Consider the following 9,324-nt stretch of genomic DNA (forward strand, 5'->3'; position numbering starts at 1 on the left):
TTAAATCAGCCGTTGAAGGCGGGCTGACCAATATTACGTAGTGAAAAAAATAAGCAAAGCAGGTAGCAGAGCAGTTGACTCAGTACGATAGAAAAAAAATGCGTATACTGTCAAGTTGTCCGCTGCACAATTTTCTCTCGCGTTCAAACCAATTTGAAATGAAGTGATTAATGAATTGCTTCGCCCTGACACTTTGTCAACGTAAAACAATTAAATCCCTAATTGAATCCAAAGGCTCATAAGCTTAGTACATATATATATATATATACTGTCACAACTGACGATAGGCAGACAGTTTAGGTTGGCTTCTGTTGTTCATATCTAGCCTGTTTGACGATACGCAGCGTATTTTGTTGTTGTATGTTATGTAGAAACGCCGAAACGTTCACTCTGCCAATTAAATGAACGTGTAAACTTATGCCAGGGATACATTTTGATTACGTTAGTGAATTAAGCAAATTACTCTTTCATAGAACACGTCACTAGATCTTTTCACGCACCGCGAATCGAACGAGTCCAATTTGTATTTTAGAGGAAAAAAATTTCAGTTCAAGTCAGTAGTATCTTGATGAGAACGGAAACGTAGCTTAAATAAATATAGTTTTCATTTTTTTCATAGCATGTCACTAGCTGATCTACTTTCCTGACATATGTATCAGCTCCTTTGGACCGTATCACGAATAATGCCACGCCGTAGTTTGCTGCCTCTAAGCTTTCTCGTAAACAATATTTTCGGTTGGCGTGTTTCATAATCGATCTAAATATGTATTTCAGTGTTTGGGGCCAATGATGTTTCCCCCGTCCATCTGTTGTAATTAGGTGGTTTGGGATAACAATGTTGTCTGCTTGGTCATGGTGCCGTTAACAACACAGCAGCTTTATACGGCGCTGTATGGGCGGATCTTCGGATGACGATAATGACTGGACTACTGCGGCTGGGACGACGATAACATTCGAATCGGCTTATTGACAACCGTCAAGGTAGGAATGATGAGTCATCCGATGGCGGGCAGGAGCACTTCGAGAGCAGTTCAGCACTGTCGCTGTGCAACGATAACATCAATATAGCATATAGTGACTCTCCCTTCAATTAGAATATCGACTTGATCGGTACACTTGTACTTCTACAAGGTATACTGTATAGAGCTGCTTGTAACACTGTTTTCATATGAAACGTATACCGGCTAGCGAACGACACAGCCGGCGGATTTTGCAAACGGCGTGTCCCTGTAGCGCCTTTGTGGCTGCCGTGACTCCATGAATGCATTCTATATGTGCTTTAATCAAAAAGACATTCTCCATTTGCGTCTAGCCTGTCACTGATACGCTGCTTGATTGCTTGTCTATTCACTACTTAGTATCTGTTTGTCGTTATTATAGCTCTTTCTCTCAGAATGCGTAGAGTAAGACAAGCCAAAAGTGAGTCCGAGGAAGAAGACGAGAGAAACATTAGCGTCATTGCGTTACTGCTCGGCGCTCAAGAGATTAGCGTGGCGGGGGCAGTGGCCCACGGCGCCCAGCGGTTACTTTTCTTGATGTCATCATACTGCCACTCGACGCGATGGCTCGGAAGGCCGAGCTTCCGGTCGAAAGAGGCCAGGAATCGCTTCAAGTGTTGCTGGCTGCACGTACTACACAATCCGTGTGAACAAAAAAGGTTATTTATCATACTACCATTGCAGCAAACATGTTGCTCTGTAGTGGTAAATACGACGGTTCGTCAGTTCAGGACGCCAGCGCCTGTCCTAGCAGTTAGTGCCAAGGGTACTATCAACGCTGGGTTCCGGACCTTCGCGGAAGGCGCCTCCCTGTTACGAGACGTGCCGGCAGAGCAAAACCGCGTCAAGCGATACAAGCGATGCGGTGCGTCATATCGAGCGAAGGAGAAAGCGAGCGAGAACGCACAACCTGTAACGGGAGAACCATACAGACGCTTCTCAGTTGGGTGGTAAGGGTGCGGCATGAGAAGGCACACAAGGTGACATCACGAACGGCGAAGTAGGCGCTTGCCATACAGACCGACTCTTACGTTTTGACGCCTGCTAGAATGTAGCGCAACGTTCTATGTACGTTCACGATAAGACGTCCATCGTAGCAACGGCAACTAAATTAATACAGGTCAGTTTATACAAGGTGGGCCGTCAGTTTTTCTTGTTCTGTTTACTGACCATCACTGCAGCCGTTGCTGATGTATGATTGGTCTAGAGCTCCCAGACGTAACACGTAAATATGACCAATATCTGAGTCACCCAGTCAGTTGAACCTCACCGGCGACGGGTTGACGGGGGAAAGGAAACAATCTGCGTGAAACAGTTGAACTCCTTTGTGAATTGAGTGCTAGTTGAGGGTTTGATCCACTAGCCGGCTTATTGTTTTTCGATAAATTTATCCTACTTTTTCTAAATAGAACAAAAAAATAGATTGTTAAATTTAACAATCCATTTTTTTTTCAAGTAAAAACGTCAGTGTCAAATGCCACTGTTGAGTTTGCTTAGATCGGAGCCCCACAGACAAAGCTCGTAAGCCAACTAGGGTATTATCGCCTGATTTTAGATAAACATAGAAGAAGCTCCAGAAATACGACATACATATGTCGCTGCAAAAATGGCACCTGTAGTTCGACTAATTGAGAGTCATAAAACTGCTAACATCGGCGTTGGGCGAAAACTGGATGGAAGTCCCCAAATAATTGCTATAGAGGAAGAGTATGTACAGTATCTCGAATAGATCCAAACAGTGGGGCTAGAGATTAGACGTCATCTGCATGATGACTCTCGAACGAATGTATAGATAATTCAATTTGTTTTTTTATCCTGTTTACTTTTCAAGAGAAATAAAGGAAGTTAAGTAACAGCTCCGATAAGCAAGCACAAATCACAGCCTGAAACCAAAGCTTCGAATCGTTACTCAGACAACTTCAAATGAAGAAAGGGTACGTACCAAAAAAGAAAACAGCTCTTATATTGGCACAAGTTGTGTGGTATCTGTTGTTGGCGGGATACGAAACAGCGTCACCTGGCTATTTCCAACCGCCCTATAAAAGATACATTTAATCATAATACACAATCTCGCTCCTAACAGGCATCCGACAGTATGGTCACGACCGAGTATAGATCGCTACTGAGTTGAATGTCCGTGCAGTGAAAACGTAAAAAAAAAGACGTTTTTAAGCTTTCTCTGTACCGGAAGCGCGGGTCGCTGAACCATAATCTGCTTAGCAGTATCGACGGCCCGTTATTGAAAAGAAAATTGTTCCGTTGGCTATACAAATAGCTACTAGTTAACTGTCATGCATGATGTCGAACGCCGTAAAATTGTCTCGAAAACGATGCGTTCACAAACCAACTAAGATCACTTGGTTTAACTGCGAATTTCCTAGAATACATAAACGTTGCTATCCAGAGTATTTATTAAGTAGGTTACATAGATAGACCTTTTTTTTACATATATAGATCTTATAGTGTGATTCCGGAAGTACCTTCTTAGCCTGCTGGTGTAGCTGTTGCGATTATTTCGTATGTCCTGAATACATTTCGCTCATGGCTTATCGGCTTTTCCCAGAAGGAAAATAAGGCACAGACACAGGTACTGTTTATTCGGGAGCTACGGACCACATTTTAGATTTGGTGTTACTGGTACGAACAAACAACGATAAGATGATACATATTTTTAGACCAAAATACAGGGCGTACATAAAATATATGATTTGTCATTCTTAAAAAAAAAGCCGTTAAAGGGCAGGATTGAAGTAGGGCGCCATTGGCACAATTTCAATGTATCTTATTCATCTGTTGTTCTCTGCATTTCTGTCACCGCTCGCTAATGCTACAAGTGAGCTGACTTCAGGATCTAGCCATATCATAAATCATCACATATATAATACTGCTAGCAGAACTAAACCCATTATAAGCTTCCCTGAAAAATATTTTAATCTTTTTAGAGCTATTAGTTAGTTCGGCTTCACTTTTTTCAATCCTGTGGAATAAAGCTTTCCGAGAGAACTTACGTTTAGGGTGTGGAATAAAGCTTTCCGAGAGAACTTACGTTTAGGATGTAAATAGAGTTACAAACGATTTCTTGAAGAATACGAGCATTTCCCTAATGAAATGAGAGTTTACGAGAAACAAGCAAACAAGGTAAGAGGTGATCTGATATTTCCCGTAAAAGTTATGCAGACGCGAAAAACTCTGCCAACTTTATACGGATGACAATATGCAGCGCAATAGACAAGATCCGCCTCGAACTCTTAGGATTCGATGGTCATGCAGGGATAATTAGGATGCTTCTGATAGATCTGTGCGCCAGTGAAGCATATTCTCGGATTAATTACATGAAAAAAGATGCGGAAAATTGTCGCCACACGTTTCGAATGAGTCAGGCTTTTTTTTTAGTCATGAAGTGGTGCTGTATGGAATTGTCGAACAACTATCGACCATTTTTATTGAAGCAAATAGTTTCTTCTAATTCAAACTAATATTATCAAACCAAAAAAACGCGCCATTTAGATCGGTGGCATTCTAACATCTTTCTAGTAACACCTGTAGTTTCTGGGCTAAGAGTTCCGCAGAGACCGAGACAGACGACAATATGATCGTACAGCATCCGGGCATGATGGCGCGTGCACGGGAATTTCCCATCCAACTTCTTTCAGTTCATTGCGTGCAGCTAAAGATACGTGCGATCGGACGCTATCATACTGGAAGGTGACGCTTTTTCTATCCAGTAGTTCTGCTTAACTTTTTTTTCCAGTGACCTGTTGCGACCTTGTTCATTATTGACAGCTGAGGTCTGAATTAAGTTTTGCTCGTATCCAAGGCGCTCTCTTCCCTAAATCTAAATAAAAATATTTGCCAGTATTTAGTCCAAATACTACTGTCAAATATCAGCATTCAACCAGCGCACCGACGCGACTTATGCTACCTTAAATATGTGACTTTAAAGCTATATAGCTAGATGAACGGTCAATACTTTTTTGATCAATGATCAACCCTATATTATATCCAATGCTGGCGTACCCGGGATTGCAGTGGATATATGCTGTTCCTCAAGAAGCTTACGTCGTTGTGGGAAAAGTATTTGAATTTAAGACTTGTTTAGCTAGCTATTAGAGTTTCTCTAATTCATGAATGAGTTGACAAACAACTTACGGTTACGCATTGCAAAAGCGGCATAAAATGAGTGGACGCAATGATTATGAATTCTAGAAACTGACAAAAAACAGCTTATATGGTGGTACAGCCTACGTTTCGGTCTTACGTCAAGTACTGTTCTTAGGCATCACATGGATGGTTTCGATCACTGGACAAAGTTCGTCTACGGCCGCGTTCGAACCTAAACTACAACGTAACACTAAGATTAGCGAGTAATGGCCCTATTTATTAAGCTATCACGCGGACATGATGCTACAGCCTACGTACAAATAATTTGACAATGTTAAGTTCTACGTTTGCGGTTGGCTTTAAAATGCGGCCATGCGCTAAAATCCGGTAAAAATTTAGTCCTGAACCGCTGAACGATAGCCAGTCTCTAAGATGTTAGCCTCAATGAACGCACTCATATATATATATATATATATATATATATATATATATATATATATATATGCTTGCTGTAAATTGAATGCGAAATTGCCATAAATAAATAGTTGAAAACAAAGGTAACGATAATTTCCACAGTTGTCAAAAAAGTAGCTAAGGAAAAAGGAACTGTATAGCCGAAGCAGATACCATTTGAAGATTAGTACTTTTTAGCTCCTGTATAATTATACGTAGTGCTCTATGACAAGCCTGTTCTGTATTCAAGGGCTAAATAAACGTAGTATAAGCATGTATAGCACAAATGTATAATGAACTCAGGAATACGAATCCACACTGAATGAAAAAAGTGAGACTGCGAACGCAACGTAGAAACAAAGGCTTAACGTACGTAAGTATGACGTACGTGGTCCTTCTGATTATCATTTTTTAACGAAAGAAGAAAACTGATTGCCAAATTAAGTTCCAGCAGAATTACGCTATAGCCGGGTTGCCACCAGCTGTCGTTTATGCAATCAAAAACAACTTCAGTGTCGTTTCCACAGCTCTTCGCGAACTGTCGTACATTACGACTTTTACACACCAGAGACGCTGTTGATGTTTTGTACGTATTTCTCTTTTTGCTCGTATACGCGCTTGTGAGGAAAATTCAGAGACCCTCGTGCTTAGTACGCCTTCAGTGCGCACCAACGATTTCCTTCTTTTCGCATGACGACGTTTGAGCAATTGCCGGCAGCACCTAACGCAAAAGGAAGAAACACATAACGAGTAAGCAAGCTACTGCTGCTGTGACTACAGCCTTTGCTGAGCGGAACGAGTACATCTGTCATCGCCTGCTTCCTGTGCTGGGTTCTCTTAAAAGAAGCAAGTGCTTTTAATACCTTTCCGACCTCGCAGTCATTCCCTTATTAACAGCAAAAGACAACGACAATGGGAACGGTATGTGCAGCAAGTGGACTTATACTGCAACGAACATGGTATTTTTTTGCCACTGGTAAAAACGTTTTTGAATCGAGGCAGGCCTAGACCTTCTAAGAGTATGCATGACCATACACATTGTTGTCGCGCTGCCAAGCTAAAATAGTTCGCTATAATTCGTGGATGTAACAGACGCAAGGGTTCCACGCGCACGTGTAGGGAAACTTAACGTTTTTAAACGGATGCTTCTGGAAGGTAAACAGGCACGCCGTACGAGATGACGTTTTCCATTTTAAATACCTGCAGTCAGTCTCTTGAGATGAAGTCTTAAACCACTCAGATCTAAGCGGAATGAGCTGGAAGGAAAGATGGGGCCGGTGGAGGGGGGACTGGTACTTCACATTTGACGTCAGCACCCACCTAACAGTGTTTCAGAAGGCAACCCAAAATCCTGCTGACCCCTCTTTCAAGATGACGTAGGTGAGTGGTGTACGACTTGTTCGTTTCTGCTTGCGGGAGAAAGACATGTTACTAAATGCGGTGCACCATTGTTCTTTGTTGTAACAACGACCCAACTGGGGGACGCACTTCCAGTTGTAGGCAAACAGTGATTACTGATCTTAAAACCAATTACTGATCGTCGCATATTTGTGCAATTGAAATAGCGTGGTGCATAAGACCATTGGGTCATGCTGCGCTCTCTTTTACAAAATTGTTTACTTTAATGATGCTCTTCTATTTTTGGAGGCCTTGGGAACCCCGAATAGGCTTCCAGAGGGCGAGAAGGAACTTGCTGAGAAAAAGACCTCGCGCACGGCTTTGGGCATGCTGCATTATGTCTAGCCCTGCTGTGGTACATTTGCCTTCTTTGCGTAGGAACACTAGGAAGTGCGACACCTACGCTATCGTAGAAAACACCTAACTGATACTTATTATACTAAGAAATATATACTAGATACTAATGAGTCGCTCATAACTATGAGCTCGTGCGTTAATTGGTGGGACTTTACAACTTTACTTTCATTAGTTGCTTACACAACATGGACCCATGTTCAGGCTTTAACCGTATAAAGTAATAATAGTTTTGCCCTATATAGTTGAGCAAACATTTGATTCGGTTCTATTGACATGCTTGCTTTCGAAAACACTTTTCGACGAAATAGTATCATCTCGCCCTCCACAAAAAAACTAACTTTTTTTTCTAACATACACATACGTTTATATACAGTTTTTAGGTACATTTTCTAATCAGTTCAGTTAAGAATATGAAACATATTATTTTTATACGAATCATAATAGTGACGACGCATTTTTCCAAAGGGACTGGGGCCGAAATAATAAGAGAACAAGATATGATCCGTGAGCCCTCCAACAATACTTACTTATCACAAAGGAGGAAACTGGATTGAATCATTTGTTGTCGAATTTGAAAGTTACCGCCAAAAGGTCAGACCTCTCCGAAAAGCATTTTCGTTCTCTGCTATAAAACTACTTAGATAAAATACACTGCGCTCACACTTTCATGTTTTATACTCAGCATCGTACTGTTTATCGTGAAATTAGCCGGCATCAATTATACGCTTCGATACGCTTTAGTTATCTGAACTGGAAATGATATCTGCGTAGTTCACGCATAAAGCAGGTAGTTCGGTCAGATAAGAAACTTTTCAACAACAACAACGAGATTTCTAATGCATTCATGAGCTGATTCTATGAAAATGGAAATGAATAACTTCTATTTGTAATTTGTGTTGGCGCTAGTGGTGTGAGCAGTATCGGCCCCTGGTTGCACTATACGTGCCAAAACGCGAAACCATCGACGCAGAAATCTTTTGAAAACCGCGCTTTCGATATAAAAAATGCAGAAAAATTAGAGTTATATTAGGATACACGATTTCGATAGCGGAAAACATGTCGTTTCATGAGCGCTATGCGCAAAATTCTATTATAATTGAACCTGGTACAGAAGCGAACTCCAATCAATTACCCGTTGGCTTCTATTCGATCCGCCAGCGTTCCATATCGCAACTATATTTGAAATAAAATAAAAGCACCAGTAGCAGCAGCAGCATTGCTCGATCGACTGTAATTATCACAAGATTAAAGATGCCAATCCGTAAATGGTATGACAAACATTCTACGAACGCTATTTGGCGGGGTGGCTGCTCAGCTAAAAGTAGCTTTTGCAAAAGCTACGTAAATATTACTACAACGTTCTGTGCTCTCGCAAGACGCATTGGTAATCTGCCTCCACGGTATCCTTGCCTGTGGAAAAAGGTCGGACACCAATAGTCAATTCAAAGTAATCTTACGGTTCTTATTTTAATAAGTTCTTATCATTATTATTACGATTATATAATATTATAGATATTTTTGTCGTCACACAGTTATTTGAAGAACGTGATTAAGACGCTAAGGATCGAGCGACCTAATAGATAATTTTACTAGCAGCGTTAAACAAACCGTGAAGGAAAGTTCTTTGTTCCTATGATGACTAGTTATAATGATTTAGTGTTCGTCAACTTCTGTCGTTAGGATTTCGTCCTTTTTCAAGGACACGGTCCTGAGAAAAGAGTCAACGCGGAGCAACCAGATGATACGTAATTGCTTACGGACGTTGAATGAAAAAATTTCTTGGATTCACCATTTCTCAGAATTAACCCGCAAGCAAATCAAGTGCAAATGTAGGTCAGAAAAGTTTGTGGTCAACAATATAAATGCGTTTCTGTTATTATTACAGCCAGAAGTGAGCTGCATCCATCGATATGTTACGACAGTATCGTTTAATTAAAATTATATTAATATAACTTGAAAAACGAAATTTTAATTTACTAGCTAGGGAGTGGAGCGTTCCTTTTCTTATGACTTCAAT

General features: G+C 40.9%; 1 long non-coding RNA gene across 3 annotated transcripts in view; it reads left to right on the plus strand.

Annotated features, from left to right (window-relative positions):
* The first annotated feature begins 1,187 nt into the window (after positions 1 to 1,187).
* Positions 1,188 to 9,324, plus strand: part of LOC147757264 (uncharacterized) — a 13,620-nt gene continuing 5,483 nt past the window's right edge. For 2 of the 3 annotated variants that reach the window (XR_015320096.1, XR_015320097.1), the window contains exons 1-2: positions 1,188 to 2,118; positions 2,830 to 2,932. This is a non-coding gene — a long non-coding RNA (uncharacterized LOC147757264). Of the gene's footprint in view, positions 2,119 to 2,829; positions 2,933 to 8,987; positions 9,137 to 9,324 lie in introns of all 3 variants that reach the window. The other variant, XR_015320095.1, reaches the window with a different exon arrangement.

Source organism: Varroa destructor, unplaced genomic scaffold (genome assembly GCF_002443255.2).
Source record: "Varroa destructor unplaced genomic scaffold, Vdes_3.0 BEIS01000002.1, whole genome shotgun sequence".
Lineage (NCBI taxonomy): Eukaryota > Metazoa > Arthropoda > Arachnida > Mesostigmata > Varroidae > Varroa > Varroa destructor.